This window comes from Chiloscyllium plagiosum, unplaced genomic scaffold (genome assembly GCF_037043375.1).
Source record: "Chiloscyllium plagiosum isolate Xiang-an unplaced genomic scaffold, Cpla_swu_hap1 HiC_scaffold_27, whole genome shotgun sequence".
NCBI lineage: Eukaryota > Metazoa > Chordata > Chondrichthyes > Orectolobiformes > Hemiscylliidae > Chiloscyllium > Chiloscyllium plagiosum.
In genome coordinates, this window is record NW_028270165.1 from 31,531,816 (window position 1) to 31,559,130 (window position 27,315).

General features: G+C 45.0%; 1 protein-coding gene and 2 pseudogenes across 2 annotated transcripts in view; all 3 read left to right on the forward strand.

The window, feature by feature from the left end:
* The window catches only part of LOC148143526 (uncharacterized), a 59,383-nt gene that overhangs the window by 24,178 nt on the left and 7,890 nt on the right, over positions 1-27,315 (forward strand). The window lies entirely within an intron of this gene.
* On the forward strand, positions 12,592-24,572 carry LOC122543474 (uncharacterized; annotated as a pseudogene). Its single transcript, XR_006310037.2, has 2 exons — positions 12,592-15,605; positions 21,226-24,572. The product of XR_006310037.2 is annotated as an uncharacterized LOC122543474 (transcript).
* LOC148143527 (uncharacterized) lies at positions 14,632-15,589 on the forward strand (annotated as a pseudogene).

Consider the following 27,315-nt stretch of genomic DNA (forward strand, 5'->3'; position numbering starts at 1 on the left):
CTGAGTGCAGGAAGAGATTCGCTCAGTTATCTCACTTAACTCAACACCAGAGGATTCACACTGGTGAAAAACCATTTAGCTGCCCTGAATGCAAGAAGCGATTCACTCAGTTAGCAAACTTACACCAACACCAGAGAACTCACACTGGAGAAAAACCATTCATCTGCCCTGAGTGCGGTAAGAAATTCACTCAGTTATCCAACCTGCAATCACACCGGGGAACTCACACTGGAGTAAAAGCGTTCGTCTGCTCTGACTGCGGGAAGGGATTTGCTCAGTCATCCACCTTACGTGTACACCAGCGAACTCACACCGGAGAAAAACCGTTCACTTGCCTTAAGTGCGGGAAGAGTTTCACCCAGTTATCCAACTTACAGCAACACCAGAGGACTCACTGTAAGCCGCGCATTGTCAGGAAGGCGAGATCACATCCGGAGTGAGAGAGAGAGAGTCTGAGTGAGTATATAATTTGTTGAGTTTATAGGCAGTCTTGGAATTTGGTGCAGAGGTGCTTTTTGCTTGTGTTCTGACTTGTTGTTTGTAAGGTCTTTTTAAAATGATCAATTGCAGCCCCAAGATCTGGGTCCAGCACAACACAGTGACATCACATTAAAGCCATAACTTCATTGGTTGGTGAAAGCTACTAATGTGACTATCTGTCAAAGGTTACTTGCAGATTGAAGATAAATAGGGTAAATATTTACAGGTTACAAACTAAAAGATCAGTAGAAAATTTGTAAAAATCAAATTAAGAATGAATTAAAAAGAGGTGCAGAGCCAGGTGATGTATTGTACCTGTATGATGTGGGAGCTGGAAGACCCCATTTCGTATCACAATGACCACATCTGTAGCAAGTGCTGGTTGGTTGAGGAACTGCGGCTCAGAGTTGATGAGCTGGAGTCTGAGCTTCGAACACTATGACACATCAGGCAGGGGGCGAGAGTTACCTGGATGTTGTCTTTACAGAAGGCGTTACACCCCTTAGATTAATAACCTCAAATTCAGGGACAGGAGGGTGTGACGGGGATGCAGGAGGTAGTGCAGAAGGAGCCTCAGTCCTTGCCGAATAGGTTTGAAATTCTTGCTCCCTGTGTGGATGACGAACGGCTGTATGGAGAATGAGCAAACTGAGTGCCGTGGTGCAAGTAGCTACTCAACATGGAGAAGGAAAGAGAAGTATAGTTGCAATCAAGGATTGTACAGTCAGGATTTGGAGATGCCGGTGTTGGACTGGGGTGTACAAAGCTAAAAATCACACAATACCAGGTTATAGTCCAACAGGTTTAATAGGAGGCACTAACTTTCGGAGTGCTGCTCCTTCAGGTGGTTGTGGAGTATGAGTTTGTAAGACACAGAATTTATAGCAAAAGTTTACAGTGTGATATTATTCAAATTATATATTGAAAAAGACCTGGATTGTTTAAGTGTCTCATCTGTTAGAATGACCATGTTGGTTTCAGTTCTTTCATATGTAAATCGCAAAACTTCCTTTAAAAGTTACATTCGCAAGTGAACTTTAACAATTGGCGTCATGTTAGCCCAGATAATGTATAGAAGGTGTGCGCTTCCCTGTGTGAGAATGTCTGTGCCACAATGGTCAGACTGATTCTCATCTCAAAAATGGATTTACAGAATCTTACATGGACTCATGCATTTTTTGAGCAAAGTAAAATGTAATTCTACAAGTACAGATTCACCCCACAAACGTATGTGACAAAACTCCCACACGTGTCTATATATATACACACACACACACACACACACACATGTTTGTGAGGTGAATCTGTACTCACAGAATTACATTTTATTTTGCTCAAAAACTGCATGAATCCATGTAAGATTCTGTAAATCCATTTTTTTTTTTAGTTTAAAATCAGTCTGACCACTGAGCAACAGACAGTCTCACACAGAGAAGCTCACACCTTCGATACATTATCTGGGCTAACATGACACCAGTTGCTAAAGTTCACTTGAGAATATAACTTTTAAAAAACGTTTTGCGATTGACAGATGGAAGAACTGAAACCAACATGGTCATTCTAACAGATGAGAGACTTAACAAACAATCCAGGTCTTTTTCAATATATAATTTCACTTTTATCACACTGTAAATTTTTGCTATAAATTCTGCATCTTACAATCTTATACTCCACAACTACCTGATGAAGGAGCAGCGCTCCAAAAGCTAGTGCTTCCAAATGAACCTGTTGGAATATAACCTGGTGTTGTGTCATTTGTAACTTTGTATAGTCAGGAGAATAGACATTGTTCTATGTGGGCATGATCAAGAGTCCTGAAGGCTGTGTTACCTGTGTTCCAGATATCTCCTCTGGGCTATGGAGGGAATGGGAGGGGAAAGATCCAATTATCATGGTCCACCTAGGTACTGACGATAGAGGTTAAGAGAGGAAAGAGATTCAGCTGAGGGAAGTAAAATTTAATTCTACAAGTACAGATTCACCCCACAAACTTTGGGGGTTAGATTAAAAAGCAGAAACAAAAAGTAATCTCTGGATTACTAACTGAGCCGCAAGCTAATTGGCACAGTCTCTGCAAGATTAAAGAGGTAAAGGTGTGGCTCAAAGATCAGTGTGGGAAAAACAGGTTCATATTTCATGGGCAGTTGGCAACGGTACTGGGAAAGGGGAGAGCTGTTCTGATGAGCAAGGTCCACCGGATCTGGCTGGGATCAGAGTCCTTGTAAATTGCACCACTTAGGGTCAAGCATGAGGCTTTAACTAAATAGTGGGGTGTGGGTACACTTCCGTGGAAAATTAAGGAAAACGTTAATGGTGGATTTGGCTCAGCAGAGGTTACGGAAGTTTCCAGAACGAGTCATGGGACTGAGAGTATAGAAAGGATTTGGAATCTAACTTCAGGCCCAGCAGATAAAGCGGCAGCTATGAGAAGGGAGGCAGGCAGTGCAGGACTGAGGGTGTTGTACCTGTATACAAAACAAGGTAAGTGAGGTTGGAGCGCAGATTGACATTGACAGGTGATTTCGTGACTGTCACAGAGACATGACTCCAAAAGGATCAGGGCTGGGAACTAAATATCCAAGAATACACATCCTATGGAAAGGATATGCGAATACGCAGAGCAGGCTTGATCGTAAGAAATAAAATCGATAAGGAGATGTGATAGAGACTTGGAGGTCATGGAATCTGTGTGGGTAGACTTTTAGTGTCGAAGAGTCCTACAGCACAGAGACAGACAACTTTGGCTCAAACTGGTCCATGCTCGCTCACCCCACTTACTAGCAGTTGGCCCATATCCTTTGAAACCTTTCCTATCCATGTTTTTGTCCAAATGCCTTTTAAATATTGTTAATATACCCGCCTCAACCACTTTTGCTGGCAGCTCGTTCCATGTGCATTTCGCTGTGTAAAGAATTATTGCCCCTCAGGTTCCCTGTTATTCCTTCCCCTCTAACCTTAAACTGATGCTCTCTAGTCCTTGATTCCCCAACTCCAGGATAAAGACTGAGTGTATTCACCCTATCCATGCCTCTCATGATCTGATACACTTCTAAAAGTGCCCCCCCACCCCACCCCTCAGTCTACTACACTCTTAAACAAAAAAGTCCTAGCTTGTCCAACCTCTCCCTAAAACTCAGACTATTGAGTCCTTGGAAATTTCTTCTGCATTTTTTCCAGTTGAACAACATCCTTCCCGTAGCAATGTGACCAAAACTGTACACAATACTCGCTAACATTTTGTCCACCTGCAACATAACTTCCCAACTTCTATACTCAGTGCCCTGACTGATGAAGGCCAGTGTGCCTAAAGCCTTCTTCACTGCCTTATCTACCTGTGACTCCACTTTCAGAGAACCATGCATCTGAACTCCAAGATCCCTCTGTTCCACTACACTCCTTGAGGCCCTACCATGAAACTCGTACCTTGATTTGACTTTCCTCACATTTATCTATATTAAACTCTATTTGCCATTTCTCGGCCCATTTCCCCAGCTGATCATGGTCCAGCTGCAATTTCTGATAACCTTCCTCACTGTCCACAATACCGCTTATTTTAGTGTCATCTGCAAACTTACTAATTATGCCTTGTACATTCTCATTCAAATCATTGATACAGATGACACACAGTATTGGACCCAGCACCGACTCCTGAGGCACTCCACTAGTCACAGGTCTCTAGTCTGACAAGCATCCTTTCACTATTAACCTCTGCTTCCTACCGTCAAGCCAACCGTGTATCCAATTTGCCAGCTCGCCTTGAATTCCATGCGATCTAATCTTCCAGAGCAGCCTACCATGCAGAACCTTCTCAAAGGCCTTACTGAAATCAATATACACTATATCTACCGCCCTGCCCTCGTCAACCTTCCTGGCCACTTCATCAAAGAACTGTAATAAATTTGTGAGGCATGATCTCCCACTCTCAAAGCCATGCTGATTATTCTTAATCAAAGAGGAGAAAGTGAGGACTGCAGATGCTGGAGATCAGAGCTGAAAATGTGTTGCTGGAAAAGCGCAGCAATCAGGCAGCATCCAAGGAGCAGGAGAATCGACGTTTCAGGCATGAGCCCTTCTTCAGGAATATCGACGTTTCGGGCATGAGCCCCTCTTCAGGAATCCTGAAGAGGGGCAACACATTTTCAGCTTTCGTTTCTATTCTTGATCAAACCCGGTCTTTCCAAATCCATGTATAACTTATCTCAGAATCTTCTCAAACAGGTGTTGAACTTACTGGTCTGTAGTTCCTGGGTTTTTCTTTGCAGCCCTTCTTGAATAATGGCACAACATTCACTACCCTCCAGTCTTCCGGGACCTCACTTGTGGGTCACGACGATGCAAAAGTATCAGCCAGATCCCCTGCAATTACTTCTCTAGCCCCTTGCAGTGTTCTTGCATATATCTGGTCAGCACCAGGATATTTATCCACCTTCATACATTCTGATACATGCAACACCACCTCTACTGTGATATTGACTGTCCCCAAGGGATGACCACTAACTTCCCCAAGTCTTATGTCTTCCTCCATGGTAAACACAGAGGAGATATATTCATTCAGGACCTCGCCCATCTCCTGTGCTTCTGCAAATACATGTCCAGTTTGGTCCTTGAGGGGCCCTATTCTCTCTCTAGTTATTCTTTTTCATTTAATGTACTTAAACCTTTATGGATTCACCCTAATCTTCCCAGTCAAGGCTATCTCATGTCCCCTTTTTGCCCTCCTGATTTCCTTCTTCAATAAACTCCTTTATCCCCTATATTCCTCCAGGGATTCCCTTGATCCTGGCTGCCTGTACCTGAGCCATACCTCCTCTTTCTGGCCAAAGCCTCAACATCTCTTGTCATCCAGGGTTCCCTATTCCTGTCAACCTTGCCTTTCACCCTCAGACCTTGAACTCTCAATGTCTCACTTTTAAAGGCCTCCCCTTCGCCTGCAAACAAACTGTTCCAGTCAACCCCTGCAAACTCCTGTCAAATCCTATCAAAATTCATCTTGCCCCAATTTAGAACTTGATTCGCTTGAGGAATTGCAAAGGAAAAACAACTCTGAAGAGTGTTATGTACAGGCTGCTAGCAGCAGTCAGGATGTTGGACAGAAGATAAATCAGGACATTGGAAAAGGCATGGAAGAAAGACACTTAGAATAATCATGGGGGACATGGATGTGTGGGGAGATTGGGACAGTAAGGTTGGGAGTGTATCAGAGTCAACAAAATGTGGCGCTGCAAAGGCACAGCCGGTCAGGCAGCATCCAAGGAGGTTAGCAGCCTGAACGGCTGTGCTTTTCCACCGCCACACGTTTTGACTCTGATCTCCAGCATCTGCAGTCTTCACTTTCTCCAGGTTGGTAGTGGATCCAAAGAAAAGGAATTTGTGGAATGTCCATGGGATTTCTTTTCAAGCAGCTTGAGATAGACTTGACTGGGGAACAGGCAGTTCTGGATTTGGTGATGTGTTGTGAAACATGCTTTATTAGGCAGCTTGATGTGGATAACCTGTTCGGGGGCAGTGACTATTTATTCTTAGAATTCACCCTGCAGGTTGAGAGGAGAGGCTTGAATCAAATGAACTGATATTACAATTGACTAAAGGAAACTACAGAGCGATGGGAACCGAGCTGGCCAGTATTGATTGAATTGGAAGTATAGCGGGGAGATGGTGGAGAGTAGTGACAGGAGTTTCTGGGGATAACTCAGAACGCACATTTATCCCAAGTGCCGCTCAGACACTGAATTAATCACATAGACAGACACAAAGTGGATCCATAACGAGATGAATGTTTTGTGAAGTGATTGCAATAACCTCTCCCTGCCCCCGAGCTACAGGTATTACAGAGACTTCTGACAGTTTGTTTTATGTAAGGCGGGAATAACTATTCATTCCTAACAAAAAGCACCAGGCAAAATTCTAGGAATGGTGATGATACAACTTCTTAAAGCCACGAGCTAACAACCCGCAGTGTGAGCACAAACTCCCCCTTTTTCCCTCAAGGCGGTACTTCAACTTGGCAGATGAGACAAAAGGTTGGTAGTGGAGGTTAGATGTCAGGTTAAAGACAGAGAGGTGGTGAGCTATGTGGCTGGATTCAGAGTGTTTGAGTCTCAGGCTAGCAGTTGCGACCTCCAGTTGTGCAGCTCCCAAATCATTGATATAGGTAACAAACAATAGTGGACCCAGTACCGATTCCTGAAGAAGGGCTTATGCCCGAAACGTCGATTCTCCTGTTCCCTGGATGCTGCCTGACCTGCTGCGCTTTTCCAGCAACACATTTTCAGCAACACATTTTCAGCACTCCACTAATCACATGTCTCCAGTCCAACGAGCGTCCTTCTACTATTACCCTCAGCTTCCTATCACCAAGCCAATTGTGTTACCAACTTGCTGTCGTCCCCCTCACCCGAGCAGCTCTACGATGGTTTGGTGAAGAAAGAGCTGAAAGCTTTGGAAGAGTTACTGAGCTGGTTTGGTTCCTTCCTCTGGCAATGTCCTCGTGGTAGCCGAGGATGCTCACGATACAGCTCCTTGTCAAAAACGGTCTTCCAGTTCACAGTGATCTGTTGTTTGCTTCAAGCAGTGTCCCTGTTTATTCCCTAGTAATCAGGTGCTCACGATTGTCTCCTCTCTGGGAGCAATCCTTTCACGGACCTCGCTGCTGAAGGTCTAGCCATCGACACCTCACACTGGGCTGGGAAAAGAGGCTAAGCAGCAGCCAATCCTGATCCATGCTGATCTTGCCATCGCCAAGGTTGATTTCCCCTGCGCTGGAGACAGTGAGGGTCTTTTCTGACAATTTAAAAAAAATTTTTTAATGTAAGTGATTCGTAGAAGGAAAAGTTTGCACATTCTCCCTGTGTCTGTGTGGGTTTCCTCCAGGTGCTCCAGTTTCCACCCACAATCCAAAGATATGCATGTTAGGGTGAATTGGCCATGCTAAATTGTCCATGGTGTTCAGGGATAGTGTGGGCTAGGTGCATTAGTGACGGGTAAATGTAGAGTAAGAGGGAATGGGTTACTCTTTGGAGGGTCGGTGTGGACTTATTCGGCCAAAGGGCCTGTTTCCACGCTGTAGGGATTCTATGATTGGATTCTATGAACACAGCAGGTCAGGCAGCATCCACTTCCCACACCTCCACCCTCGAACCTCGCCCCTCCAACTGCAACAAGGACAAAACCCCCCGGTCCTCACCAGAGAGGGTGTCCCCTCCCCACCCCCATCTGCTTTCCATAAAGACCATTTCCTCCGTGACTCCCTCCTCAGATCCAAACCCCCCCCCAACCAACCCAACCTCCCTCCCAACACCTTCCCTTGTCACCGCAGGAATCGCAAAACCTGTGCCCAAATCTCCCCCCCTCGCCTCCGTCCAAGGCTCCAAAGGAGCCTTTCGCATCCATCAAAATGTCACCTGCACTTCTAAACGTCATTTACTGTATCTGCTGCTCTCGATGTGGTCTCCTCTACACTGGGGAGACAGGACGCGTACTCACAGAGCACTTCAGAGAACATCTCCGGGACACCCGCAACAACCAACTCCACCGCCCTGTGGCCGAAAACTTTAACTCCCCCTCCCACTCCGCCGAGGACATGCAGGTCCTGGGCTGCCTCCATCGTCACTCCCTAATCACCCCCTCCCTAGAGTAAGAACACCTCATCTTTTGCCTTTGGACCCTCCAACCGCACGGCATCAAAGTGGATTTCACCAGTTTCCTCATTCCCCCCCCCCCACCTTATTCCAGTTCCAACCTTCCAACACGGCACCACCCTCATGACCTGTCCTACTAGTCCATCGTCCTTCTCACTTATCCGCTCCACCCTCCTCTCTGACCTATTACCATTACCCCCCACCTCCATCTACCTATTGCACTCTCAGCTACATTCCCCCCAACCCCACCCCCTTCCCATTTCTCTCCCCACCCCGTTGGCTCACAGCCTCATTCCTGATGAAGGGCTTTTGTCCAAATCATCGATTTTCCTGCTCCTGGGATGCTGCCTGACCTGCTGTGCTTTTCCAGCACCACATTCTCAACTCTAATCTGCAGTCCTCACTTTTGCCTAGTTGCTTTTTAAACTTTGTCCACCCCAGTCCAACACCAGCACCCATTAGTGTAGATACTTCAAAATAGAGTACACTGTCACAGAACAATGGGACTCTTATTTAACACAAAGGAGGGAAGAAAATTTTCCTCTTGAGAGTAAAGAATGCCTGGAATTGTCTACCCAGAGAATAGTGGGACTACATGATTGAAAGAAATCCATTTTTGAATGTCAGGGTGTTGAAGTCATAAAAGCAGCTGGCTCAAAAGAGGAGCTGAGGCCTGTGGCGAATGAGCCTTGATCTTTGAATGATTTGGAGATGCCGGTGTTGGACTGGGGTGTACAAAGTTAAAAATCACACAACACCAGGTTATAGTCCAACAGGTTTAATTGGAAGCACACTAGCTTTCGGAGCGACGTTCCTTCATCAGGTGATTGTGGAGGGCTCGATCGTAACAGAATTTATAGCAAAAATTTGCAGTGTGATGTAACTGAAATTATACATTGAAGAATTGATTGTCTGTTAAGCCTTTCATCTGTTAGAATACAGTGATAGTTTCACTTCTTTCATGTGTAAATCACAAAACCCTTTTTTTAAGTTGCATTCTCAGGTTAGCTGTTAACAGTGGTGATAGCTAGACCATGTGTTGAAGGTGTTAGCCCCCTGTGTTCTCTGTCTATGACCTGATGTTTAGATTGATTCCAATCTACAAAGTGAAATAACAGAGTTTTACATAAATTCATGCAGTTTTTGAGCTCAGAGTTCGACATGAATCTGTGGTTTTTGAGCAAAGTGCAATGTAACTTTTTACCAAAAGAATTCACCACACACAATATATATGTGTGCATGTGGGTCTGTCTGGAGTGGGGGTTGTGAGTGTGCAAGTAGTGGAGGTGTGGGGAAGGTCTTGGTGAGGTGCTCATCTGCATTGATAATGTGTTGTAGGTCACGAAGAATATGGCGTAATTTTTCAGCCCCTGGGAAGTACTGAGTAACAAAGGGTACCCTGTCAATTTTGCAAGTAGTGGAGGTGTGGGGAAGGTCTTGGTGAGGTGCTCATCTCCATTGATAATGTGTTGCACTCACAACCCCCACTCCAGACAGACCCACATGCACACATATATATTGTGTGTGGTGAATTGTTTTGGTACAAAGTTACATTGCACTTTGCTCAAAAACCACATAGATTCATGTCGAACTCTGAGCTCAAAAACTGCATGAATTTATGTAAAACTCTGTTATTTCACTTTTTAGATTGGAATCAATCTAAACATCAGGTCATAGACAGAGAACACAGGGGGCTAACACCTTCAACACATGGTCTAGCTATCACCATTGTTAACAGCTAACCCGAGAATGCAACTTCTTAAAAAAGGGTTTTGTGATTTACACATGAAAGAAGTGAAACTATCACTGTATTCTGACAGATGAAAGGCTTAACAGACAATCAATTCTTCAATGTATAATTTCAGTTACATCACACTGCAAATTTTTGCTATAAATTCTGTGTTACGATCGAGCCCTCCACAATCACCTGATGAAGGAGCGTCGCTCCGAAAGCTAGTGTGCTTCCAATTAAACCTGTTGGACTATAACCTGGTGTTGTGTGATTTTTAACTTTGATCTTTTAAAATAGCTTGAGAGGATGAATGGACCACGCCTGCTCCTATTTCTTATTGTTTATTGCAAACTCCCCTCACTGTTAGTGCAGGATAGAAATTCAAAGAGGAAAGTAGCTGTGCATAAATCCTACCCTTCTAACCTGCTGTCAAAGCAACTTCCAGTTCCCAGCTGCAGTTTCTAATTGGGGTCTTGGGGGTGGGGGGGCATGTTCCTGTCTCAAGGTTCCGCCCTTTGTCCCTTTAAATCCCACCCTCGGTCCTTCCAGCTCCAGCGCCGGCGATGCGCATGCTTCGCACCGCTGTCCAGTCCCGCCCCTTAGTCGACTCCGATTGGTTGGAGGACCGGCTCTGCCGCACGGTCCTCCAGACCCGCCCCTTCCCTTCCAATGTGTCAATGACTGGCTCCGTGCAAGTCCGCGCATGCGCGGCACGGATTTCATCCCGGAACTGCGGTCTCCACTTCAGGAGCTGCTTCTAAGCAGAGTCAGGGTCTTGTCTGCAGCTGTAACCATTAGTCAGAATGAGGTTGAAGATAATTACCTTATATTTTCTATAGGTATGTTAGGAATAAAAGAATGACTAGGGTAGGAATAGGTCCAGTCAAGGATAGTAGGGGGAAGTTGCGTGTGGAGGCGGAAGAGATTGGGGAGACAATGAATGAATACTTTTCTTCAGTATTCACTCAGGAACAGGGCATTGTTGTCGATGAGAATACTGAGGCACAAATAAGTAGAATGGATGGCTTTGAGGTATGTAGAGAAGAGGTGTTGGAAATCCTGGAAAAGGTGAAAATAGATAAGTCCCCTGGGCCTGATGGCATTTATCCTAGGATTCTCTGGGAAGTAAGGGAGGAGATTGCAGAGCCATTGGCCTTGATTTTTATGTCCTCTTTGTCTACAGGAGTAGTCCCAGAAGACTGGAGGATAGCAAATGTGGTTCCCTTGTTCAAAAAGGGGAGTAGGGATAGCCCTAGTAACTATAGGCTGGTGAGTCTCACTTCTGTTGTGGGCAAAGTCTTAGAGAGAATTGTAAGGGATAGGATTTATGCACATCTAGATAGGAATAATGTGATCAAGGATAGTCAGCATGGTTTTGTGAAGGGCAAGTCGTGCCTCACAAACCTTATTGAATTCTTTGAAAAGGTGACGAAGGAGGTTGATGAGGGGAAAGCGGTAGATGTGGTATATATGGATTTTAGTAAGGCGTTTGATAAGGTTCCCCATGGTAGGCTACTGCAGAAAATACGGAGATATGGCATTGAGGGTGAGTTGGAGGTTTGGATTAGGAATTGGCTGGATGGAAGAAGACAGAGGGTAGTAGTTGATGGCAAAGTTTCTTCATGGAGTGCCGTCACTAGCGGTGTTCCGCAAGGATCTGTTTTGGGACCATTGCTGTTTGTCATTTTTATAAATGACCTGGAAGAGGGGTTAGAAGGTTGGGTGAGCAAGTTTGCGGATGACACGAAAGTCGGAGGAGTTGTTGACAGTGAGGAAGCATGTGGCAGGTTACAGCAGGATATAGAGAAGCTGCAGAGCTGGGCAGAAAGGTGGCAGATGGAATTCAATGTAGCTAAGTGCGAGGTGATTCACTTTGGGAAGAATAACAAAAAGATGGGGTACTGGGCTAATGGTCGGATACTTGGTAGTGTGGATGAGCAGAGGGATCTTGGTGTCCATGTACACAGATCTCTGAAAGTTGCCACCCAGGTAAATAGTGCGGTGAGGAAGGCATATGGCGTACTGGCTTTTATTGGTAGAGGAATTGAGTTCCGGAGTCCTGAGGTCATGATGCAGTTGTATAAGACTCTGGTACAGCCGCATCTGGAATATTGTGTGCAGTTTTGGTCGCCATACTATAGGAAGGATGTGGAGGCATTGGAACGGGTGCAGAGGAGGTTTACCAGGATGTTGCCTGGTATGGAAGGAAAATCGTATGAGGAAAGACTGAGGCACTTGGGGCTGTTTTCACTAGAGAAAAGAAGGTTTAGGGGTGACTTGATTGAGGTGTACAAGATGATTAGGGGGTTAGATAGGGTCGACAGTATGAACCTTTTCCCGCGTATTGAGTCGGGTATTACAAGGGGGCATAGCTTTAAATTAAGGGGGGGTAGATATAGGACTGATGTTAGGGGTAGGTTCTTCACTCAGCGAGTCGTTAGTTCATGGAATGCCCTGCCAGTAACAGTGGTGGACTCTCCCTCTTTATGGGCATTTAAGAGGGCATTGGATAGGTATATGGAGGATAGTGGGTTAGTGTAGTTTAGGTGGGCTTGGATCGGCGCAACATCGAGGGCCCAAGGGCCTGTACTGCGCTGTATTCTTCTATGTTCTATGTTCTATTTTACCCAGGAATGAGGGAACGGGGGTTTGCAATTTTGAGGGAGCAAGAGAGGAAAATCCTCCACAGAAACTGGAATTGTCTGTTTTAACGATACCTCTGCTTTACTGACATTGAACAGTTTGGTCGCAGGGACTAGAAGAGGAGGGCTCACATCGGGGAAACCCAAAAGAAACATCAGGTGAAGATCTGACAGAGTCACTCCATTCATCAGGTGCTGAACATCACTGCCCTCTGACTGTGGACGGGGGGAATCTTTGTCTGTTTTGTCTTGAGGGGAAAGATTTCAAACATCAATGTGACTGGAAAAGCACTGAGACACGCACGCCTGAATGTGAGTGTACCAGTGAATTAAGTGACTGCGCAAAGAACCTTAACCAGTCGCACAGATTGAAGCGATATTGCACCATTTAGAGGAGGAGCTGTACACGTTTTCTCTGTCTGGATAAGGATTGAGCTGATCCTTCAATCTGGAGTGTCGCAAAGATCCTGGCACCATGGAGAAACTGTGTAAATGCGTGGAGTGCGGGAAAGGATTCAGATTTCCATCGAGGCTGGACATACATCGACGCAAACAGACTGGGGAGAAACCGTTTACCTGCTCCAAGTGTGACAAAGGATTTGCTCGTTTATCCAGCTTCAAGGTACACCAGAAACGTCATGCTGGGGCGAAGTCGTTCATCTGCACCACGTGTGTTAAGAGGTTCGTTAATTCTTCTGATTTACACGTGCACGAGAAAGTTCACACTGGGGCGAAACCATTCCCCTGTTCTGTGTGGGAAGGCATTTGTTCAGTTATCCAAGTTACAGCAACACCAGCGAATGCACACAGGGGAAAAGCCATTCACTTGCTCTGACTGTGGGAAAGGATTCAGTCAGTCATCTAACTTACATGTACACCAACGAATTCACACGTGAGAAAAACCATTTGCTTGCCCTGAGTGTGAAAAGAGTTTCACTCAGTTATCCCACTTAGGTTCACACCAGAGAATTTACTCTGGTGAAAAACCATTCACTTGCCCTGAATGTGGGAAGAGATTCGCTCAGTCAGCAAACTTACATTCACACCAGAAAATTCATACTGGAGAGAAACCATTCCCCTGTCCTGATTGTGATAAGTGGTTCATTCGGTTATGCAACTTGCACCAACACCAGGGAACTCACAGCAGAGAAAAGCCATTCACCTGCGCTGAATGCGGGAGGGGATTTGTTCAGTCTTCCACGTTATGAGAGCACCAGAAAACTCACACTGGAGAGAAACCGTTTACCTGCTCTGACTGTGGAAAGAGATTCACTAAGTCATCCAGTTTACTTAGGCATCAGAGAACTTACACTGGTGAAAAGCCTTTCACCTGCGCTGAACGTGGAAAGTGATTCACTCACTTAACACACTTGCATCGTCATCAGAGAACTCACATCGGTGAAAAGCCATTCACCTGTCCTGACTGCAGAAAGAAGTTCGCTCAGTTAACAAACTTAGATCAGCATCAGAGAACTCACACTGGAGGAAAACCATTTCCCTGTCCTGAATGCGGGAAAAGATTCACTCGGTTATCCAACTTAAACCAACACCTGGGGACTCACACTGGAGAAATGCCATTCACCTGCTCTGAATGTGGGAAGGGGTTTGCTCAGTCTTCCAGGTTATCTGAGCACCAGAGAATTCACATCGGAGAGAAACCATTCACCTGCTCGAGCTGCGGGAAGGGATTTGCTCAGTTATCCCACTTGTATCAACACCAGCGAACCCACACTGGCGAAAAACCGTACACCTGTACTGAATGCGGGAAGGGGTTCAGTCAGTTAGCAAACTTAAAAGTCACACCACAGAACCCACACTGGAGAAAAACCATATACCTGTTTTGACTGCAGGAAGGGATTCGCTTAGTTTTCCAACTTAAACATCAGAGAACTCATACTGGAGAGAAACCATTCACTTGCCCTGAGTGTGGGAAGAAATTCGCTCAGTTATCCAACTTAGAATCACACCAGAGAAATCTCACTGGAGAAAGACCGTTCCCCTGTCCTGCGTGTGGGAAGAGATTCACTCGGTCATCCAACTTACATCAACACCAGGGAAGTCACAGTAGAGGAAAAATATTCACCTGCTCGGACTGCGGGAAGAGATCCAGTAACTCCTCCAGTTTACTTCAGCACCAGAGAAACTGTTTACCCGGTCTGACCGCAGGAAGGGATTTGGTCAGTTATCCCAATTGCAGCAACACTAGAGAACGCACGCTGGAGAGAAACCATTCACCTACTCTGTGCGTGGAAAGGGATTCACTCGGTCTTCCAGCTTACATCAACATCAGATAACTGTCACTTGAGAGAAACTGTTTACCCACTCTGATCACAGGAAGGGATTTGGTCACTTATTCCAATTGCAGCAACACCAGAGAACTCGCACTGGAAAGAAACTGTTCCCCTGTCCTGAGTGTGGGAAGAGATTCATTAATTCATCCACTTTCCTTAGGCACCAGAGAACTCACACTGGAGAGGAACTATTCACTTGTCCTGAGTGTGGATAGGGATTTGCTCAGTTAACACACTTACATCAAGATCAGAGAATTCACTCTGGAGAGAAACCATTCGCCCGCTCTGAATGCAGGAAGAGATTGTCAGTTAACGAACTTAAAGTCACACCAACAAACTCACACTGGAGAGAAACCGTACACCTGCTCTGACTGTGGGAAAACATTCACTCAGTTATCCCACTTACATTCACACCAGAGAACTGATACTGGAGAAAAACTGTTCACCTGTCCTGAATGCGGGAAGGGATTCACTCAGTTAGTGAAATTAGAATCCCACCACAGAACTCACACTGGGGAGAAACCGTTCCCCTGCCCTGAATGCGGGAAGGGATTCAGTCAATTAGGGAACTTGCGTTCCCACCAGAGAACTCACACTGGAGAAAAGCCATTCACCTGCTCTGACTGCGGGAAGGGATTCACTCAGTCATCCAAGTTACGTGTACACCAGCGAACCCACACTGGAGACAAACCGTTCTCCTGCCCGGAGTGCAAGAAGAGTTTCGCTCAGTTACCTCACTTGCATTCCCACCGGAGAACTCACGGTAAACTGCGCACTGTCAGGAAGGGGAGATCACATCCGGAGTGAGAGAGAGAGAGCCTGAGTGAGTACACAGTTCGGGGAAATTTGTGGGCAGTGTCGGAATGTGGTGTAGAGGGCCGGAGATGCTTTTTGCTTGTGTCTTGGCTCGTTGTTTGTAAGGTCTTTTTAAAATGATCGATTGAAGGCCAGAGTCTGGGCCCAGCATAACGCACAGAGTGATGTCACAGAAAAGCAATGACTTCATTGGCTGGTGAAAGCTACAAATTTGTCTGCCTGTCATTGGTTACTTTCAGGTTGAAGTTAAATGAGGGAAATGGGTTCCAAAGTAAAACATCAAAAGGACGTTTTTTTTAAAATCAAATTAAAAACTAAGTAGATAATGTGGAGATGAAAAACCCCTTAATGTATTGTTTCTGTATGATGTGGGGACTGGTGGCTCCTTTTAGTGGTCCGTAGTGACCCCGTCTGGAGCGAATGTTGGTTGCTTGAGGAAGAGTAGCTCAGATTTGATGAGCTGGAGTCTGAGCTTCGAATGCTGCGACACATCAGAGAGAGTGACCTGGATGCTATGTTTCAGGAGGCAACGCTCCCCTTGGATTAATGACTTCGAATTCAGTCAGTGGTCGGAGACCGGAGGATCTGACCATGAGCGAGGCAGGTAGAGGCATAGTACCAAGGAGCCCCCCGGCAAGCAGGTTTGGGATTCTTGCTCCCTGTGCAGATGCGTGGAAGGGCTGTAAGGGGGATGTGTAAACTGATCACAGCGTGGCGGTACAAGGCATGATTCAAGCTAGGGAAGAAAAGAGAAATGTAGTTGTCATCAGGGATTGTATAGTCAGGGGAATAGACACAGTCCAGGATCAAGAGTCCTAAAGCTTTGTTTCCGCCTGGTGCTTGGGTTGAGGGTATCTTATCTGGGCTTCAGACGAACTTGTGGAGTGGGAGCAGAAAGATCCAGTTGTCGAGGTCCACAAAAATACCAATGGTGTAGGGAGAAAGAAGGAAGAGGTTCTGCTGAGGGAATATGAGGCGTTAGGAGCTTAAAAAAACAAACCAAAAGGTAGCAATCTCTGGATTACTAACTGAGCCAATCGGTACAGTGTCAACAAGCTTTAAGAGGGAAGCCCGTGGCTCCAAGATCAGTCTGGAGAAGATGGTTTGAAATTAATGGGAAATTGGCACCAGTACTGGGGAAGGAGAGAGCTGTTCCAGTGAGGCAGACTGCACCTGGATCAGGCTGGGATCAGAGTCCTTACAAATTGCATAACTTGGGCTGTGGATAAGGCTTTAACCAAACAGGGAGGCGTGGGTTCAATTGCATGGAAAGTTAAGGAAAACGTTAAAGGTGAGGTTATAGAAGTTTCCAGATATTAGGATAGAGAGTATGGAAAGGATCAAGAACTGAACTTCAGGCCCTAGTGGATGAGGGGGCAACTATGAGAAGGGAGGCAGTTAATGCAGGACTTGAGGATGTTGTACTCCGATGCATGCAGCATATGAAACAAGGTAAATGAGGTTGTAGCGCAGATTGACATTGACAGCTATGATTTTGGGAGTATCACAGGGATGTTGCTGAACAGGATAAGGCTAGAAACAAAATATCTAAGGATATGTTTGATGGAAAGGACATAGACAAAGTCTTTTCCCTGGGATCGGGGAGTCCAGAACTGGAGGGCTTAGGTTGAGGGGAAAGATATAAAAGAGACCTAAGGGGCAATGTTTTCATGCAGAGGGTGGTATGTGTATGGAATGAGCTGCCAGAGGAAGTGGTGGAGGCTGGTATAATTGCAACATTTAAGAGGCATTTGGATGGGTATATGAATAGGAAGGGTTTGGAGGGATATGGGCCGGGTGCTGGCAGGTGAGACTAGATTGGGTTGGGATATCTGGTCGGCATGGACGGGTTGGACTGAAGGGTCTGTTTCCATGCTGTACATCTCTATGACATGCAAATGAGCAGAGAGAGCAGGCAGTGAGAAACAAAATGGATCCGAACTAAAGCTGCTCAGGAGATTTAACCTAGTAAGGTGGGGAGGGCGGTGGGGGTGGTTGGGATCCGGGAGATAGTGAGGAAAGAGATCAGTCTGAGACTGGTACAGTTGGGAAGACGAGCAACTCAAATGGTCAGGGCAGCCAGGAACAAAGCAGAAAATGATGTGGTAGTAAAGCAAACTGCATTTCTTTCAATGCAAGAGGCCTAGCAGGGAAGGCAGATGAATTCGGGGCATGATGAACATGGCATTGGGATATCATAGCAATTACAGAGATGTGGTTCAGTTATGGACAGGACTGGCTGCTCAAAGTTCCAGGATACAAATGCTACAGGAAGAATGAGGAAGGGGAAATGGTATTTTTGATAAGGGATAGCATTACAATTTGTACTTAGGGAGGATTTTCCTAGGAATACGTCCAGGGAAGTTATTTGGGTGGAACTGAGAAATAAGAAAGGGATCATCACCTTATTGGGATTGTACTGTGGAACCCCTCCCCAGTAGTCAATGGGAAATTGAGAAACAATTTTGTGTAGAGATCTCAGTTTTCTGTAAGAATAATAGGGTGGTTATGGTAGGGGATTTTAACTTTCTAAACATAGACAGGGACTGTCATAGTGTTAAGGGTTTAGAAGAAGAGGAATTTGTTAGGTGTGTACAAGAACATTTTCTGATTCAGGATGTGGATGTACCTACTAGAGAAAATGCGAATCTTGACCGACTCTTGGGAAATAAGGCAGGGCAGGTGGCAGTACAGGAGCACTTTGGGCCAAGTGACCATAACACTCTCAGTTTTAAAATAGTGATGGAAAAGGATAGACTGGATCTAAAAGTTGAAGTTCTAAATTGGAGGAAGGCCAATTTTGACGGTATTAGGCAAGAACTTTCAAAAGCTGATTAGGGTTGGTTGTTCGCAGGTAAAGAGATGGCTGGAAAATGAGACGCCTTCGAAAATGAGAGTCCAGAGACAGTATGTTCCTGTTAGGGGGAAAGGTGAGTCTGGTAGGTGTAGGGAATGCTGGGTGACTAGAGAAATTGAGGGTTTGGTCAAGAAAAAGAAGGAAGCATGTGTCAGGTATAGACAGCAAAGATCGAGCGAATCCTTAGAGTATAACGACAGTAGGAGTATACTTAAGAGGGAAATCAGGAGGGCAAAAGGGGACGTGAGATAGCTTTGGCAAATAGGGTTAAGGAGAATCCAAAGGCATTTCATAAATACGTTAAGGGCCAAAGGAAAAATAGGCAGAGAATGGGGCTCCTCAAAGATTAGCCAGCCAGACTGTGTGTGGAACCCCAGAAGATGGGGGAGGTACTAAATGAGTATATTCCGCATCAGTGTTCACTGTGGAGATGTAGAATGTGGGGAAATAGATGGTGACATCTTGAAAAATGTACAGGACATTGGTTAGGCTACTTTTGGAATATTGTGTGCAATTCTGGTCTCCTGTCTTTCGGAAGGATGTTCTTAAACTTGAAAGGGTTCAGAAAAGATATACATGGATGTTGCCAGGGTTGGAGGATTTGAGCTATAGGGAGAGGCTGGAGAGACTGAACAGGCTGGGGCTGTTTTCCCTGGATTGTCGGAGGCTGAGGGGTGACCTTATGGAGGTTTATTAAATCATGATTTTATATTTATCCGATGACAAGATAAATATCCAAGGCCTTTTCCCTGGGGTGGGGAAGTCCAGAACTAGAGAGCATAGGCTTCGGGTGAGAGGGGAAAGATATAAAAGGGACCTAAAGGGCAGTCTTTTCATGCAGAGGGTGGTGCGTGTATGGAATAAGCTGCCAGAGGAAGTGGTGAAGGCTGGTACAATTACAACATTTAAAAGGCATCTGGATCGATATATGAATGGAAGGATTTAGAGGGATACGAGCCAAATGCTGGCAAATGGGACTAGATTAATTTAGGATATTTGGTCAGCATGGACGCGTTGGACTGAAGGATCTGTTTCCATGCTGTACATCTCTGTGACACTGACTAAGTGATGTAGACTTGGAAGGCTTGGAATCTGTGTGGGCAGAATTGAGGAACTGCAAAGGAAAAAGGACCCCGATGAGAATTATATACAGGCCTCCCAGCGGTAGTCAGGATGTGGGGCAGATAATAAATCAGTAGATTCAAAAGGCATGTAAGAACGACGCTATTACAATAATCTTGGGGGACAGATATGCAGGTAGACTGGGAAAATCAGGTTGGTACTGGATCACAAGACAATGAATTTGTGGAATGTCGATGGGAATATCTTTGGAGTAGCTAGTGGTAGGGCCCGTGAAGGAGCAGGCAATCCTGGATTTGGTGATGTGTAGTGAAGCAGTCCTGATTAGGTAGCTGATCGTGAATGAACCCTTCAGAGGCTGTAACTGTTCTCGGAATAACTATTTATTCCTGACAAAACAGCACCAGACAAAATTCTGGGAATGGCACTGAGGCAATTGCTTAGTCATGCGCTAAAAACCTGGAATATTAGCCCAAATTCCCTATTTCTCCCCAAGCTGGTATTTCAGCCTGTGATACAAGACAAGTCGGTCATGGAGGTTAGCTGTCAGGTTAAAGGTAGAAAGAGAGAGAGAGAGAGGTGGTGAGCTGCGTGTCTGTGTTTGGTGTGTTTGAGTGATGTGCCATCAGTCCCGATGTACTAAACCCCTCTGAGTAGATTTGCAATGGTTTGGTGAGGAAAGAGCTGAACTCTTTCAGAGTCACCAAGTTGGGTTATGTCGTGATTGGAATGAGGTCGACATCGTTGACTAATATAACGAGGCAACTGGAATCTCCTCAGCTCGGAGGATTGACTCCGAGCTAGCTAGCCACTGCCAGTACCATATGCAATTAAATAAACGGTGGATTGCTGATGGAATACTAGGCTCTGTGCACTTATTTCAGGCTGGTTCCTTATTAGATTCCTTACAGTGGGGAAGCAGGCCCTTCGGCCCAACAAGTCCACACCAACCCTCCGAAGAGCAACCCACCCAGACCCATTCCCCTACATTTACCTCTTCGCCTAACACTACGGGCAATTTAGCACGGCCAATTCACCTAACCTGCACATTTTTGGACTGTGGGAGGAAACCGGAGCATCCGGAGGAAACCCACGCTGACACGGGGAGAATGTGCAAACTCCACACAGACAGTTGCCTGAGGTGGGAATTGAACCCAGGTCTCTGCCGCTGTGAGGCAGCAGTGCTAACCACTGTGCCACCGTGCTGCCCATCTGGACAACCTTCTCATAGTATCCTACCAATTGGACACTCATTCTATGGCCTGGTGCCAAAAATAGTCCTCCAGTTCGACTTTTACTGCTCCAGTCACAGTTTCCTGTTGTTTTGATTCAGGACAATCTCCCCTTGGTTTTTACTAATTGGACATTCGGGGGGGGGTGTCTCCTCTCTGGGTACAATCCTTTCTTGGAATGTGCTGCTCAAGTTCCAGCCATTGACTCCTCGGACAGGCTAGAGGGATGTGGCTTTTACTGCACTGACCCCTAGTTTTTCCCTGCAGATTGTGACTGTTATGTTTGCACTTATTGCGAGGTTATGGGTTTAAGTACCCTTGTAGCTTTGGTTGGCTTTCTGCAGTTAGGAAATGACCGTGAGTGGGCAACAGAGTTGTTTGTCTGTAATGGGGGTAAGCATGAATATGGTATGGTGAATCGGATGTTAAACTAACAACAAAAATCCCTTCTGTTGCAGCAAACTGATGTGCTGACTGCTGCGGTGCCTGTTTCCTCCTGCCTTGTATGGCATGAGATCTGCCATCACCTGCACAATCTCACCACAGGATACAGTCTAGAGGATGAAGTCGTCATAATAACAACTGCATGCAAAATAATTGTAATGGTTTACCAGGTGAAATGTGTACTTTGTTGAACTTTCATTACACATGTAACGACCCATATTCACGGAGAACGCCAGGAAACAGGAATTAAGAATGCTACTGTTACTGGATGACATGGAATAGCATTGCACCCCGACAGAACTAGATGGCACCTCACCATTGACCTGAAATAATCTATAAGAAAGCAGTGCCTAAACTAGGCCCTGCCTAGCAGTAGCTGACATGAAAATTGGCATAATATAGTGCTTTGAAGTAGTGATTTGCCACTGTGTCCCAGATGTTACAGATATAAAGGGACATGGATTCTGGGGTGTGGGGTCATGATGGGGTGAATGGAAGGGCCCATCCAGTGACATACAGATACCCCATCTTCAGTGGTAGTATGATACATGTACCCCAGTGTTCAAACAAAATATTGTTTTGGCTGTGACGGAAATAACTAATGAAAATAAAAATCACCCTTCCATTGCTGCCCTTTACACACCCCCATTAACAATGCAGAGGTGTGGCAGAAGAGTTGTACTCTCTCCCATTCAAAATGGAGCAGAGACAGAGATGGGTGCATTAAATTCTATGGTTGTTGCAACTTTACAAAACAAGATTGCTCAAATTGGGCAACTCACTATTAGCTGCTGTATGGAACAAAACCATCAGCACGTAAAGATTTAGCAAATTGGTGTCTGGCCAACAATGGTTTGGAAGCTTGCTGATAGCCTTGTCTGGGGCATCGCACTCACAGACCTTAACGCTGAAGCTATTTGAACAGACGGTAACTTTTTAGCGACTTTGACAAAATTGAATGGAGTAACACCTCATTGCTATCCAGGTATCTGTGGTCTCGCAAACGATTATTAAGTCTCTCATGTGCTAACTTTTAACGGTTAAACCTGATTTATGTAAAACTAATTGAAACGCCACAGTACGCAATGCTCCTTTTTGATTTTAAATAGTACACAGTGATAAATATGGTGCAAGTTTATCGCCCCATCTGTTGGGAGGTATGTTGTGGGAACCTGTATTTATGGGAAATGGCTGGATGATAACAATCAAACCCACACAGGTGGGTGGTTGTGAATAGCCTGAAGGCCCAGTGTGCCTCTTCCACACCCCTGCCTTCGAACCATGTAGATTGTAGTCTAGCAGGGCTACCTGCACATGAAGGAAATTACTGTCAGTGATACAGCCATTCACACAACTGGTCCTGTCCACAGGTGTGTAACTAGTACTCATACAGTATATCTTAATGATGAGAGAGAGAGAACCACCCAGCAACTTCTATAGTGACAAAAGTTATGTTCTTTATGATTTTTTTTGTTGGAAATAAAACCTACAGAATTAAAGAATGGGAAATGATGACCTTGGACTGTACCATTAACCAATGGAGGATACTTCTACATGTGACATTTGAAACACTGAGGGCTTTCCTTGCACATTATAAACAGATTTGCTCTCATTTGGCAGCAGTATAATGTATTGCTGTGAAAACCTGCCATGATCAGCTATGATCCATTAATTGGTTTAGAAGACAATTTAGGAACTCTTGTTGTGTATTTAAGGGATGGTTAGCAAAAGCTAGCGAGCTCTTACGGCACCCAGTTATTGTAATTTTGCTAATTGTTTGCTTTTTTTTAATCACCTGATTAATGGCTTGTCAACTTTGTCACGTGTATAATTAGCTTGCAACCGTTGGACAACACATTGTTCTGATTACCTGGTTTGAAGATATTAAAGGATATTCTGGTGTACAAATTCAAAAATGATACCTCGAAGCCAGACCAATTGTGGACGTGATAATAAGCAATTGATGGAGAGTGGAGGAATACATGAACACAGACTTTTGTTTTTACAAGAAAGTGGCCTTGGCGTGAGAACAGGCTGTTTTGCAAGGATAACAGAACTTGTTTTTGACTTACTTGTGACCTCCAGGCATTGAGGAAAGCTTTGGAAAAGTACACAGAAGAGGTAGTTCAGCACATAACAGCAAGTCCAGTGTATTATGAACACTGGGGACTTGTCCCAGTTTGTTGGTCTTCACGAACAGACTGGGTTCACGCAAAGTGCCCTGGAAATTGAGATTGAGCTCCGAGTGCCAGCTCTTGCCAGGGTTCTGGACAAGCAAAAGAGCATGAGACTCATGTTTGAATATATCTAAAGCAGTTGAAGGTAATCATTTTGTTTAAGTATGTCTAAAGTAGTGTAAGCTAATAATTGTCTGATTACTTGATATATGTTAAGTAACCTAAGCTAACATATTTGCATTATATCGAAGCGCACATGTTCCCCCACCCACAAAATCAGCCCATACTGTATGTCAGTTCAGGACAGGAGACATTGGATGGATGAGGAATGGGTGGGTGAGTGGTTGAAAGAATGTTCAGTGAAGGTGGGCCGTCCTTGGTGCTGTGGTGGGGGTTGTTCATTCTGAAGAAGTCCCACCTGAAATGGTGACCACTAATTTCTCACGTTTCGATAATGAGTGATCTGCTGTCTATTTCTCCATGTTTGGTTTTCCGTTTCCATCTGTCTGGGGCTGTCCCAGAGTTCAGGTTTTGTTTCAGTTTGTATGGCACACCTGTTTGATCTCAGCTGGAATGTCATGTCCACTTCTGGAAGGATGTGAAGCATTAGAGAGGGTCACCAATTTAATACAGAACAGAAAGAGATCCTTTGGCCCATCTTGTCTGAGTCAGTCAGCAAGTACCTATCTACTCTAATCCTATTTCCCTGCACTTGGTCCATAGCCATTCATCAAAATATTTCTTCAACGTTGTGATAATTCTTGCGTCTACGCAATGAATTCCAGATCCGTACCAACTTACGGCTGAAAAGATTCCTTCTCAAATATCCTCTCATGCGTCTATGCATCCTTTTTATTGTTCCTGTTAACTAATAGGGGAAGATTTGTTCCTATCATCCCTATATCTGCCTCAAGTTTGTAACCTCAATCAGGTTCCCCCCTCGACCTTCTCTGCTCAAGGAAAACACTTACCCCGCCTTTCTACATTGTTAAACTGCTCCATCTGAGGAACATGTCAGTGAATCTCCTCTACACCCTCTCTAGTGCAGTCACAACCATCTACTGTGTCTAGAACTGCACACAATATTCCAGCTGTGGCCTGAGCAACATTGTTTACAGTTCCATAATAACCTCTCTGCTCATTTTCACTACCTCAACAAATAAATGCCTTCTTAACCAACTGTTCTGTTGAGTGCAGATTTGTTTTCTTTAATCTTTCCCAGGATATGTGTATCTCCAGCAAGCCTGGCATTGAGTGCCTATCACTAAATGTCGTGGAGAAGGTGGTGGTGGTAAGCTGTCGTCTTTAGCGACAGCGATCTGTAGGGAGTTCCAGGATTTCACCTCGTGACAGTGAAGGGTCAGTCGATCAGGATGTTGAGCACCGTTGGTAGCTTGGATTGAGGTTTCAGCCTCAAAAAAAAAACTTCTTCTCAATCTGGGACAGAAACCCGGTTGGATATTTTTGCTCATAAATCATCCCTTTCTAAGCTCCTATCAATGGTGTTTGCAAAAATCCATTACTGTCAGTCTAGGATTAAAAATTCAGAAGAGCCAAATGTCTTGGTTTTAGCTTGTGTGTTAATTCTCCCACTGTGATGAGGAATCTACAACTATATAATAGGTTAAGTGAGTGGGCAAAAACTCACTCAACCTTTGTTTGCAGATGTAATTTTACTGTAGGAAAGAGCGTGGTCATGAACTTCAAGAGGAAGAGTCAAAAGGCAAGCAGTCATTTAAATAGAGAGTCCAAAGAAGAGCAGCTCAGAGAGGTCTTGTGCATGAAACACACATGAAGCAAGTAATTAAGGCAAATATAATTGGGTCTTTATTGCCGGGCTGTTATGAGTTTGCAAATAGGGAAGTTTTGTTTTAACTGCACCAAGTGTTGGTGAGTGCAATTGTAGAATTGATTAGATTAGATTAGATTCCCTACAATGAGGAAACAGGCCCTTCGGCCCAATATGTCCATACCGACCCTCCGAAGAGTAACCCACCCACACCCATTCCCCTACCCTATATTTACCCCTAACTAATGTACTTAACACTACGGGCAACTTAGCATGGCTAATCCACCCTAACCTGTACATCTTTGGACTGTGGGAGGAAACAGGAGCACCTGGAGGAAACCCATGCAGACTGGGAGAATGTGCAAACTCCACACAGTCGCCTGAGGCAGGAATCGAACCGGCGCTGTGAGGCAGCAGTGCTAACAACTGAGCCACCGTGCCATCCCAATTTTTAAGAAATTATATGGAAATGGTGCAAAAGAGATGAACTCGGCTGATTACTGGGATGAAGGGACTGACATGTCAAGAATGGCTGAGCTGCTTAGCTCTCAGTTTTGAAGATGTCGTATTGGAATTAAAACGTGAACTGTTTTATTCTCTACAGATGCTGCCAAATCTTTGGCGTTTCTGTAACGTTTTCTGTTTTAGGCATTTATTAATTAGTGTTTACAACAATGGGGGTGACCTTTTTCAAACATATAAAATTCTAAGGGGTGGTGGTTTTTGAAAAGAAAGATGATGAGATGTTGCCACTTGTGTGGACATACTGAAATGGGATTCACTGTTTAAAGAATAATGGGTCTCATTTAAAATAGAGAAGGGAAGAAAATACTCTTCTGAGGGTAGGGAAGATCTGGAGTTTTTTTACCCATAGAATTGTGGAGGCTAGGGCACAAAGTAGTTAAAGAGGATGTGTAGAGATTTTTGAAATGTTTGGGTCCTGAGGGCTTTGAGACGCTCGCACAGAAGACAATGCAAGCCTGGGGCAGATAGCCATGATCTTTTAATATAGTCGGAGAGACTTGAGGGGATGAATGGCCTTTTGCCTGCTCCTATTTCTTACGATTATTCCAACCCCCGTCAAAGGAATTTCCAAACTTCTCTTTGTCAGTCAGGATGGAAGTTCAAAAGAACCAAATAGTTTTCTTGGGATGAATAAGTTATCTCCTTCTGGCCAAAGGAAACAAAGATGTTGGAAATCAGAAACCAAAGACAGAATTTGCTGGAAAAACTTAGCAGCGCCTGTGGAGAGATAGCAGGGAACAGCCTCTTCCCTGCTGTTAGCAGATTTTTGAATGGACTGCTTTAATGTTAATGTTGATCTTTCTCTGCACCATCTCAGCAGTTGTAACATTGTTTCCTGCACTCTCTTCTGTGTTTCCCTGATGTATTGTATGATCCATCTGTCAGGCACACAAGGCAAGACTTAATTGTACCTCTGTTCTTGTGATTCGAATAAATCAGGAAGTGTTTTGGGCCCAATGACCCTTCTTTAGAACTGATTGTATTTGGGAAATTGTTGATAATATGCTAAAGAAGGGGTGGATGGGGAGAGAAGGAGTAAATGATAGGTGGAGATGGAGCCTAGAGAGAGAGAAACAACCCATCCCACCAGCATCCACATCCAAAGGATCAGTAGCTGCCATTTCAGTCAGAGACAAAAAAAAACTACAGATGCTGGAATCCAAGGTGGACCAAGCTGGAGGCGGGAAGAACACAGCAAGCCAGGCAGCATCAGGAGGTTCAGAAGTCATTTCGGATGTAACCCTTCTTCAGGACTGGGGGTTGGTGTAAGGGGAGCTACGTATAAAGGGAAGTGGGGGAGGGGGTGGTGAGGTAGGTAAACATAGGGTATGATCTGGAGGAATAATGCCTCGTCTTCTGCCTAGGCAGCCTACAGCCTGGAGGATTCACGACATTGAGTTCTCAATTTCAAATGACCTTCCCTGCCATCTCTTAACTCCCTTCCCAGCCCCTCATCCCTCTTCTATTCCTCTGATCGACCCTTCCTTCCAGCTACCAACTGGATTCATTCCTCCCATCAAAAACCAGGACGTACCCTCTGCCTGTGTTCAACAATCCCTACCTCACCACCCTACCCCCTTTATCTGCAGCTCCCCTTACACCCACCCCCAGTC